The 12044-nt window shown below is 50.2% G+C and overlaps 1 protein-coding gene across 3 annotated transcripts in view; it reads right to left on the bottom strand.

The window, feature by feature from the left end:
* The window catches only part of LOC135049903 (adenine phosphoribosyltransferase-like), a 184236-nt gene that overhangs the window by 78329 nt on the left and 93863 nt on the right, over positions 1-12044 (bottom strand). The window lies entirely within an intron of this gene.

Below are 12044 nucleotides of genomic sequence, written 5' to 3'. Positions count from 1 at the left end.
ATTATCATCCAGTCTATATTAGCAGCAGACGCAGTACGGTAGTCCACGGCTGTAGCTACCTCTGTGTCGGCAGTCGCTCGTCCATCCATAAGTATACTAGTATCCATCCATCTCCATTGTTTACCTGAGGTGCCTTTTAGTTGTGCCTATTAAAATATGGAGAACAAAAAATGTTGAGGTTCCAAAATTAGGGAAAGATCAAGATCCACTTCCACCTCGTGCTGAAGCTGCTGCCACTAGTCATGGCCGAGACGATGAAATGCCAGCAACGTCGTCTGCCAAGGCCGATGCCCAATGTCATAGTACAGAGCATGTAAAATCCAAAACACCAAATATCAGTAAAAAAAGGACTCCAAAATCTAAAATAAAATTGTCGGAGGAGAAGCATAAACTTGCCAATATGCCATTTACCACACGGAGTGGCAAGGAACGGCTGAGGCCCTGGCCTATGTTCATGGCTAGTGGTTCAGCTTCACATGAGGATGGAAGCACTCAGCCTCTCGCTAGAAAAATGAAAAGACTCAAGCTGGCAAAAGCACCGCAAAGAACTGTGCGTTCTTCGAAATCCCAAATCCACAAGGAGAGTCCAATTGTGTCGGTTGCGATGCCTGACCTTCCCAACACTGGACGTGAAGAGCATGCGCCTTCCACCATTTGCACGCCCCCTGCAAGTGCTGGAAGTAGCACCCGCAGTCCAGTTCCTGATAGTCAGATTGAAGATGTCAGTGTTGAAGTACACCAGGATGAGGAGGATATGGGTGTTGCTGGCGCTGGGGAGGAAATTGACAAGGAGGATTCTGATGGTGAGGTGGTTTGTTTAAGTCAGGCACCCGGGGAGACACCTGTTGTCCGTGGGAGGAATATGGCCGTTGACATGCCTGGTGAAAATACCAAAAAAATAAGCTCTTCGGTGTGGAAGTATTTCAACAGAAATGCGGACAACATTTGTCAAGCCGTGTGTTGCCTTTGTCAAGCTGTAATAAGTAGGGGTAAGGACGTTAACCACCTCGGAACATCCTCCCTTATACGTCACCTGCAGCGCATTCATAATAAGTCAGTGACAAGTTCAAAAACTTTGGGCGGAAGCAGTCCACTGACCAGTAAATCCCTTCCTCTTGTAACCAAGCTCACGCAAACCACCCCACCAACTCCCTCAGTGTCAATTTCCTCCTTCCCCAGGAATGCCAATAGTCCTGCAGGCCATGTCACTGGCAATTCTGACGATTCCTCTCCTGCCTGGGATTCCTCCGATGCATCCTTGCGTGTAACGCCTACTGCTGCTGGCGCTGCTGTTGTTGCTGCTGGGAGTCGATGGTCATCCCAGAGGGGAAATCGTAAGACCACTTTTACTACTTCCACCAAGCAATTGACTGTCCAACAGTCCTTTGCGAGGAAGATGAAATATCACAGCAGTCATCCTGCTGCAAAGCGGATAACTGAGGCCTTGGCATCCTGGGTGGTGAGAAACGTGGTTCCGGTATCCATCATTACTGCAGAGCCAACTAGAGACTTGTTGGAGGTACTGTGTCCCCGGTACCAAATACCATCTAGGTTCCATTTCTCTAGGCAGGCGATACCGAAAATGTACACAGACCTCAGAAAAAGAGTCACCAGTGTCCTAAAAAATGCAGCTGTACCCAATGTCCACTTAACCACGGACATGTGGACAAGTGGAGCAGGGCAGGGTCAGGACTATATGACTGTGACAGCCCACTGGGTAGATGTATGGACTCCCGCCGCAAGAACAGCAGCGGCGGCACCAGTAGCAGCATCTCGCAAACGCCAACTCTTTCCTAGGCAGGCTACGCTTTGTATCACCGGTTTCCAGAATACGCACACAGCTGAAAACCTCTTACGGCAACTGAGGAAGATCATCGCGGAATGGCTTACCCCAATTGGACTCTCCTGTGAATTTGTGGCATCGGACAACGCCAGCAATATTGTGTGTGCACTAAATCTGGGCAAATTCCAGCACGTCCCATGTTTTGCACATACCTTGAATTTGGTGGTGCAGAATTTTTTAAAAAACGACAGGGGCGTGCAAGAGATGCTGTCGGTGGCCAGAAGAATTGCGGGACACTTTCGGCGTACAGGCACCACGTACAGAAGACTGGAGCAACACCAAAAACGCCTGAACCTGCCCTGCCATCATCTGAAGCAAGAAGTGGTAACGAGGTGGAATTCAACCCTATATATGCTTCAGAGGTTGGAGGAGCAGCAAAAGGCCATTCAAGCCTATACAATTCAGCACGATATAGGAGGTGGAATGCACCTGTCTCAAGCGCAGTGGAGAATGATTTCAACGTTGTGCAAGGATCTGCTGCCCTTTGAACTTGCCACACGTGAAGTCAGTTCAGACACTGCCAGCCTGAGTCAGGTCATTCCCTTCATCAGGCTTTTGCAGAAGAAGCTGGAGACATTGAAGGAGGAGCTAACACGGAGCGATTCCGCTAGGCATGTGGGACTTGTGGATGGAGCCCTTAATTCGCTTAACAAGGATTCACGGGTGGTCAATCTGTTGAAATCAGAGCACTACATTTTTTTTTTTTTTTTTTTGGTTTTGACAAATTTATTTGTATTTCAACATAGCAACCTGTAACATTTGTCTCTTGTATTTTTTTTTTTTTTAAGTTGTTTATTTTAATTTTCAGGGTATAAACTTTACATGTTACAAACATTACTGCAGCCTCCCCCCTTTCTTGGGGTGGGCTGTTCTGTCTAATATTACATTACCGATAACAGAAATATAACCTTATAATAAGGAACATGTGGTTCCCACAATGCAAAGATACAGCAAAGAGTTATGTCTCAGGGTGTACAGAGACTATTCAAATGGGTGGGGACCGACACACAGGTTCGTAATTATGACTGTAGGAGGGTAGAGACTAGAGAGATAGAACCTGAGAGGCGAGAAAAAGAGACAGGGGAGATGGGGAGGGAATAGAGTAGGAGGAGAGGTGACAGGGTTAGGGAAATGCCGCTGGTACGCCCCCGTTTTGCGCTGGTACGTGCATGGCGCTATCACTAAATGGAAAGTGCTACTCGGGGAACACGGAAAGGACATGTTGGGGAAATCCTCTGAGCTACTTGTCAGGCTAGGAGAGTACAGGGATCATAATAGTAGGGCCGTCGAGCTCCTGGGGGGTCGAGCTCCGTGTGCGGGAGCCTGTGAGTCAAACCAAAGTTCCCATATTTGAAGAAACTGAAAAGATCTGTTATGGAGGTATGCAGTGATTTTTTCCATGCTTGCGAAGTACCATACTTTGTTGATGATCTGTTGTATAGGGGGGGACTCCCTCTTTTTCCAATTTAGGGCAATTGCGCATCTAGCCGCGTTCAAGATCTGTGTCAGTAATTTACCGGAGTTCGGAGGTGCATTGGCAGTGGGGAGGCCTAGCAGGAAGGACCAAGGATCTTTGTATATCCGGGTCTGGAGCACTGTACTCAACAGGTGGGCGACTGAATCCCAGAATAGCTCGATTTTAGGGCACGTCCACCATATATGGAGGAAAGAGCCGTGTCCGCCGCATCCTCTCCAGCACAATGGCTGAGAGGAGGGAAACATTTTGTGTAGTCTGGAGGGGACTAGATACCACCGATATAAGATTTTATATGCGTTTTCCTTAACTAGGGTTGAAATCGAGGATTTTGCGGCAGCCGCAAAGACATCTGACCAATCATAGTCATCTGGTATCGGGCCAAGGTCCTGTTCCCACTTGAGTATAAAAGCCGGGGTCGTCTCCTTATCCCCTACCTGGAGGAGGGAATACAGTTGGGAGATGATTCCACGCGCGAGCGGTTTGTAATAACAATAGGACTCCAGGGTGGAGAGAGGTTGGAATGGGGATGTGCTTGTTAAGGACGAGACAAAGTGTCTCACCTGGAGATAGGTAAAAGGATTCGCATCCGGGAAGTCATATTTTGACGCGATTTCCGGTAAGGGTGTACAAGTCCCCTCGGACAACACATCTAGAACAAAGCGGATGTTATGTGTCGACCATGAGTGCGAGCGGGTCATGGAATGGCCTGGGACGAACGAAGGGTTGCCCCATAATGGAGTAAGCGCCGAAGGGGCTGACAGCATGTGGAAATGGCGTGTACAATAGTCCCAGATCTGACAAGTGAATTCCAGAACCGGGTGGAGTTGCAAATGGGGGGGTCTAGATTTAGGAGGGGATAAGAGTAGAGACGATAGAGGAGTGTGGCTAAGTGTCCTCTCTAACTGGAGCCAACGTATGGACTGTGTAGGGGCGAACCATGCAACCGCTTGGCTGAGATGGGTAGCCAGATAGTAAAGACGGATATCTGGGAATCCTCTCCCCCCTTCTTGTACTGGTCTGCAGAGGGTAGAGAACCCTATCCTAGGAGTTTTATTTCTCCACACAAAACGTAGTAACCACGTATGAATTTGTGCCAGTACCGAGTCCGGTACTTTCACTGGTAACGTTTGAAATAGATAGAGGAGGCGGGGGACAATATTCATTTTCAGAGCTATGATACGGCCTAACCAAGATATGATTAATGATTGCCATTTATGGAGATCGGCCTTAAGATTTTTAAGCAAAGGCGAGAAATTTTCCTTAAACAAGTCTCCGTATCGGCTCGTAATATAGACCCCCAGATATCGAATTTTAGAGGTGCACCAGGTGAATTTGAAGTTGTTTTGCATGTTGGCTATTTGGGGAGGGGAGATGTGGAAGGGGAGAGCTTCCGTCTTGGACCAGTTGACTTTGTAGCCCGATATCTTTCCGTATTCAGATAGGAGAGTAAAAAGGTTCGGCAGAGAGGTGTGAGGTGAGGAAAGTGATAGGAGGACGTCGTCTGCGAACAAGGAGATCTTGTAAACAGAGTCCCCTACTCCTATCCCCCCGATATCGGGCGAGGCTCGGATTCGGGCAGCTAATGGTTCTATCACTAAGGCAAAGATCAGGGGTGAGAGTGGGCAGCCCTGTCTGGTACCGTTGGAGATGTCCAAAGGGTCAGATTGTACTCCGTTTATAGATACCCTAGCGGAAGGGGTCGAATATAAGGCTTGTATCCCTGTAAGGAATTCCCCCTGAAAGCCCAGATGTGCAAGAGTTTCAAACATAAAGGGCCATCCTATTCTGTCAAATGCTTTCTCCGCGTCCAGAGAAAGCAAGAGAGCAGGAGTGTGTGTAAGGTTGATATAGTGGGTCAGGCTAATAATTTGTCTCGTGTTGTCTCGTGCTTGGCGGCCGGGGATAAATCCTACCTGGTCGTTATGGATAAGGTGGGGTAAGACTCTATTTAGACGGAGAGCTAATATTTTGGCATAGATCTTGATATCTGAGTTAAGTAATGATATAGGCCTATAGTTAGCGCAAATAGATGTGTCCTTACCCTCCTTAGGAATGACTATTATCTTGGCCTCCAGTGCTGCTTTGGAGAAAGAAGCTCCCTGCAAGACAGCATTGAAAAGGGCTGAGAGGTGAGGTGTAAGTTGGGGGAGAAAGGTCTTGTAATATGCGGCCGTAAAGCCGTCTGGGCCAGGAGCTTTGCTAAGTTTTAGGGATTTGACAACAGTGGCAATTTCTTCTTCGGATATCTCCGAGTTCAATTCGGCTGAAACCGATGTGCTTAAACGAGGGAGATGGCATTGGGATAGGAAGGTACGAATAGCCCCAATAAAGTCTGGTTTCGTCTGAGTGGTCTTATGGGCGTTGTATAGTTTCTCGTAGAAGCGAGAGAAAGTTTCAGTGATGCGTTTGGGGTCCCTAGTCTTCACACCAGAGGGATGCTGGATAGACATAACGTTATTCCTTGTAAGTTTAGCCCGGAGCCTAGAGGCTAGCAGCCGATCAGCTTTATCTCCTTTTTCGTAGAAGGATTGGTTGAGCCATTTCAAGCTGGTCTCCACCTTCGTCGTCAGGAGCATGTTTAACTCACCTCTGACCGCAGATAGGGCGGAAAGATCCATTTCGGACCCTGTTTTTTTGTGTTTCAGTGAGAGGGAGCCAAGCATGTCCGTGAGTTCCCGGATGCGTTTGGATCTGGCCTTCTTGTTATAAGAGGAGGCACTGATCAGGTATCCGCGTATGACCGCTTTGTGAGCGTCCCAAAGTAACATAGGGGGAACAGATGGGGATGTGTTTGTCTCAAAGTAGTGGGAGATTTCGGCGGCTATGTGGGCTTTCGTTTGGGGATTAAGAAGGAGTCTATCGTTCAATCTCCACACAGGGTGGCAAGCGGGTGGGTGTGGGCCCGCGACATCTACGGTGACCGGACCGTGGTCTGACCACGTGTTGGGGTGAATGGAGGTGTCAATGATACTTTGCGCAGGCTCCGAACTCAGGAAAATCATGTCTAATCTCGTGTAAACATCGTATATGGGGGAATAGTAAGTGTAGTCTTTGGCAGTCGGCTCTTTTACTCTCCATGCATCAAAGAGAAGGTGCTGTGACAGCAGGAGGTTCAAAGCAGTTGCATTGCGCGTGTGTGAGGGGCGCATGGATCTGGGCAGAGGTTTAGATCTGTCCAGAGCGCTGTCTAAAGTCACGTTAAAATCCCCCCCTAGTACCACATTACCGCGTCTGTGTAGGGCTAAGAGGCTATTTAAGGAGTGGAAAAAGGGAGCCTGGATCTGGTTTGGAGCATAAACATTTAGGAATGTATAGGGAGTCCCGTTTAACAACCCTACCAGCAACAAGTATCTGCCTTCAGGGTCGCTCAGTATTTCAGAGGGGATGAAATCTAAATGATTAGCAAAGAGTACAGAGACCCCTTTCTTCTTGTGTATGGGGTCGCAAGCATGGAAAGTGTGCGGGAAGTGTTTGGACTTAAGTGCTGGGTGTGATTTACCTGAGAAGTGGGTCTCCTGTAGAAAAACGATATCGCCTTTAAGTTGCTTAAGGGATTGAAACAAAAGAGAGCGTTTACGTGGGCTATTTAGACCTTTCGTGTTCAATGTGATTATCCTAAGGACCATGATTTGAGAGCAGAGCACTTTTCATGTGGGAGCGCGCCAGCGGAGTTCCGAAAGATAGGGGGGAAAGAAAAGGAATGAGGATCAGAAAGAAGAGAAGAGAGAGGGTAGGAGAACAGATGAAGAACAAGCATATATTAGCAACAATGGTTAAAGGGCGGAGGGAATCCATTCTCGTCAGTCGGACCCAAGGGAGAGACAGACCCGCAGGTCTAGGTCGTCCGACGTCGACCCTAAAGGTCGAATGGGGGGTGGGTGAACCCAGCTGCTCAGAGAGGAGACCGGGTCCCGTGTGCGATCATACTATATTTAAGTGTACGCAGTGCGAACAATAAGCTAGGGGAGCTTAAAGGGGAGGGGGGAGGGGGGGGGGAGGGAAACAGCATTAGTAGGACTGGGGGTAAACATGGCATGCTGATCGTATATTAACAACAATAATATTAAGACCTGCGTGAGGTAAAAAAGGAGAACAAGAAAAAACCCAAACTCAGCCCATACGGGCCTCCCGGGACCGGAGCCCACGCGGCCAGCCACGTAGAACCCCGGCCCCGAGGGCCCGGACAGGTCCCCCCACAGCAGGATCAACAAGGCATTAAATGGTAGACATTATCTTAACCCAAGGCTCTACACCATATGGGGATCTTGGCATAGTGCGGAAAGACCCCCTGTAGTCCGTTGTGGACTCGTGTGGTCACAAGTCCTATCCTGGACATCTATACATGATAATTCATGTATCTGGGGAGGTGTGTGAAGCAGATCCGACGGTGGTCCATTCTGAGGCTGGAGCTGTGAGAGAAGGGGAGGTGTTGACTGGGAGAGAATGTTGAGGGGTGGACGGGGGGCCGGAGATGTTCAGTTGGTGTAGTAGTTGAAGGGCCTCATCTGGGGATCTAGCGGAGAGGAGTTTACCATCTGCTCTGACTTGAAGTGCAAAAGGGAAGCCCCATCTGTATCGGACATTATGATCTCTTAGGGCTTTGGTTATGTCTTTTAATTCCCTCCGTCTGTTCAGCGTGACCGGCGACAGGTCCTGGAAGATCAAGAGATCGGAGCCTTCGAACGGGATCGTCGACATCCTCCTGGTTTTGGCGTAGACTTGGTCTTTGACCGCGAAATAATGAAAGCGGAGGATTACGTCTCTTGGTGTTTTAGCGTCTTGGGATCTAGGACGTAGAGCCCTGTGAGCCCTGTCTAGAAGAAGCATATCGTCTGGGACGGAGGGAGCGAGTGAACGGAAGAGGCGGAGTAGATAGTCCGTGAGGTGGTTTTGTTCTATCGTCTCGGGGATGTTACGAATTCTAAGATTGTTCCGGCGCCCCCTGTTGTCCAAATCTTCTTGTTTGTCCGCTAGGAGCATAACATCCGTACGCATTTGAGATATCTCCTGTTCTGATTCTTGTTGGAAGGCGATAAGCTCTTCCTGTTTTCTTTCGATGGCATCTACTCTGGTGCCCAGGCTATCCACGTCCGATTTTAGACCCGAGATAGCCTCTTGTACTTCTGCACGTATTGATTTTTTAATATTACGCATCTCGGATAGGAGAAGGGCGACATCAGCCTTTGTGGCGGGAGTGGAGGAAGAGTCATCGTCTGAGTCTTTGTCAGATATTGCTGGAGTGGGTGGGGGTGAAGTTGCTCTCCGGGTGGAGGATGGAGCAGGGTTCTTGAAGTAGCCCACCAGGTTATGGGCGTTCGGCTTTTTCCCCCCTTTAGGCATAGTGGCGGAAGAAGGTGAGGTAGGTTACTTGTCAACACCTGGGAAGGATGAGGGAAGCTCCTATATCATTAGGATCACACACGAGACCAAGTGTAGTACATATCGAGATCACATGCTAGACGCTTTGAAGAGGATGGTCAGACGGGCCCAGTCGGGCGTGCCATGTCCTGTAGGTAATGGTCAAGCCTCAGCGCAGTGAATGTACGCTCCTGCTTGAATATGCTTGGGGGGAGCTGCGTCACTTACAGTGGTGGATAATTAGGGGGGGGAGAGCATGTGCTGGGTAGTGAAGTTCCCCAGCAACTGTACATTGAGGTGCCCCGTCAGCTAGCTGCGCAAGGCCGTGTAGCCAGTCGGGGGATCAGTGCCTTTGAGGTGTGCTTGGACCAGCTGGTCCAGTTCTGTGGGGGCCCAGTTCAAGCGTGGCACATCAAATCTGGGGAGGGGTAGATGAGGGAGTAAGCAATCTCCCAGTCACAGGGCTGTGAACTCTGCCCTTTGCTGTAGTGCAGGGCTATGCTGTGCGCGTATGCTCCGGGACCCAGGAGGGGGTTTTAGAGGGCTGTGGAGAGCAGCTACTGTGTGGGACTCTCCACACACGGTTTCACAGGGGATCCAGAGCCGAGCGGGGCCCACTCCAAGATGGCCGCCGTGTGTCCCGTCGACCCGTCTAGCGGGACAGTGATTAATTTATTCCCCAGCCGGGGAGGTGAGCAGGGCTCGCGGGGAGGCCCCCACGGGGGAGCACCACGACCGCGTCAGCCGTCAGGGGTGAAAGAGGCCGGAGGATTTGGGCGCGGCAATCGCGGGACCCGTCGGGCCGGTGGAGTGACTGAGGTCCCGGTCCGAGGTCAGCTGACAGGCCGCCGGAGCTGCTCCTGTGTGTGTGACCGTGCGGGACGGGGCAGCCGAGAGAGAGAGATCCTCGATGAGGCGCTGGGAAGCGCCAGCGTGTGACTCACCCGCCGCTCGTCAGCCGCTCTCAGCTCCGCCGCCTTTTATGGAGGTCCCGGTGTGCTCCAGATCGGGGGATATCGCCTCTTCTCTGCCTGCAGTCCTCCCGTGGTAAGCGCGGTCTCCTTGTCTCGCCGCCAGCAGGTCCGCACTGAGGGTGGGGGGGGGGAACCGAACTCCAGCCCCCGGCCTCTGATGGAGGGGAAGGCCACAACCTGCGGGAACCCTTAAAAGGGCTCCCCGGCTCCGCGACCGAAACCCCTCGTCCCAGGTGACAAAGGAAGCAGATGTCTTTGTCTGTGTACCTATGGGGTTCTGTAAAAGCTCTGGAATATTAATGTATATGAGTGGGGCTGCAGGAGCTCACACGTATCACCTCCTCTCAGCTCACCAGCTAGGCCACACCCCCAGAGCACTACATTTTGGCCACCGTGCTCGATCCTAGATTTAAAACCTACCTTGGATCTCTCTTTCCGGCAGACACAAGTCTGCTGGGGTTCAAAGACCTGCTGGTGAGAAAATTGTCAAGTCAAGCGGAACGCGACCTGTCAACATCTCCTCCTTCACATTCTCCCGCAACTGGGGGTGCGAGGAAAAGGCTCAGAATTCCTAGCCCACCCGCTGGCGGTGATGCAGGGCAGTCTGGAGCGACTGCTGATGCTGACATCTGGTCCGGACTGAAGGACCTGTCAACGATTACGGACATGTCGTCTACTGTCACTGCATATGATTCTCTCCCCATTGAAAGAATGGTGGAGGATTATATGAGTGACCGCATCCAAGTAGGCACGTCACACAGTCCTTACTTATACTGGCAGGAAAAAGAGGCAATTTGGAGGCCCTTGCACAAACTGGCTTTATTCTACCTAAGTTGCCCTCCCACAAGTGTGTACTCCGAAAGAGTGTTTAGTGCCGCCGCTCACCTTGTCAGCAATCGGCGTACGAGGTTACTTCCAGAAAATGTGGAGAAGATGATGTTCATTAAAATGAATTATAATCAATTCCTCCGTGGAGACATTGACCAGCAGCAATTGCCTCCACACAGTACACAGGGAGCTGAGATGGTGGATTCCAGTGGGGACGAATTGATAATCTGTGAGGAGGGGGATGTACACGGTGATATATCGGAGGATGATGATGAGGTGGACATCTTGCCTCTGTAGAGCCAGTTTGTGCAAGGAGAGATTAATTGCTTCTTTTTCGGTGGGGGTCCAAACCAACCCGTCATTTCAGTCACAGTCGTGTGGCAGACCCTGTCACTGAAATGATGGGTTGGTTAAAGTGTGCATGTCCTGTTTATACAACATAAGGGTGGGTGGGAGGGCCCAAGGACAATTCCATCTTGCACCTCTTTTTTCTTTAATTTTTCTTTGCGTCATGTGCTGTTTGGGGAGTGTTTTTTGGAAGGGCCATCCTGCGTGACACTGCAGTGCCACTCCTAGATGGGCCCGGTGTTTGTGTCGGCCACTAGGGTCGCTTATCTTACTCACACAGCTACCTCATTGCGCCTCTTTTTTTCTTTGCGTCATGTGCTGTTTGGGGAGTGTTTTTTGGAAGGGCCATCCTGCGTGACACTGCAGTGCCACTCCTAGATGGGCCCGGTGTTTGTGTCGGCCACTAGGGTCGCTTATCTTACTCACACAGCTACCTCATTGCGCCTCTTTTTTTCTTTGCGTCATGTGCTGTTTGGGGAGTGTTTTTTGGAAGGGCCATCCTGCGTGACACTGCAGTGCCACTCCTAGATGGGCCCGGTGTTTGTGTCGGCCACTAGGGTCGCTTATCTTACTCACACAGCTACCTCATTGCGCCTCTTTTTTTCTTTGCGTCATGTGCTGTTTGGGGAGTGTTTTTTGGAAGGGCCATCCTGCGTGACACTGCAGTGCCACTCCTAGATGGGCCCGGTGTTTGTGTCGGCCACTAGGGTCGCTTATCTTACTCACACAGCTACCTCATTGCGCCTCTTTTTTTCTTTGCGTCATGTGCTGTTTGGGGAGTGTTTTTTGGAAGGGCCATCCTGCGTGACACTGCAGTGCCACTCCTAGATGGGCCAGGTGTTTGTGTCGGCCACTAGGGTCGCTTATCTTACTCACACAGCTACCTCATTGCGCCTCTTTTTTTCTTTGCGTCATGTGCTGTTTGGGGAGTGTTTTTTGGAAGGGCCATCCTGCGTGACACTGCAGTGCCACTCCTAGATGGGCCCGGTGTTTGTGTCGGCCACTAGGGTCGCTTATCTTACTCACACAGCTACCTCGGTGCAAATTTTAGGACTAAAAATAATATTGTGAGGTGTGAGGTATTCAGAATAGACTGAAAATGAGTGGAAATTATGGTTTTTGAGGTTAATAATACTTTGGGATCAAAATGACCCCCAAATTCTATGATTTAAGCTGTTTTTTAGGGTTTTTTGAAAAAAACACCCGAATCCAAAAC

This window comes from Pseudophryne corroboree, chromosome 2 (assembly GCF_028390025.1).
Source record: "Pseudophryne corroboree isolate aPseCor3 chromosome 2, aPseCor3.hap2, whole genome shotgun sequence".
Classification (NCBI taxonomy): Eukaryota; Metazoa; Chordata; class Amphibia; order Anura; family Myobatrachidae; genus Pseudophryne; species Pseudophryne corroboree.
The sequence above is the reverse complement of the archived record's forward strand: the minus strand, read 5'-3'. Positions and strand labels throughout refer to the sequence as shown.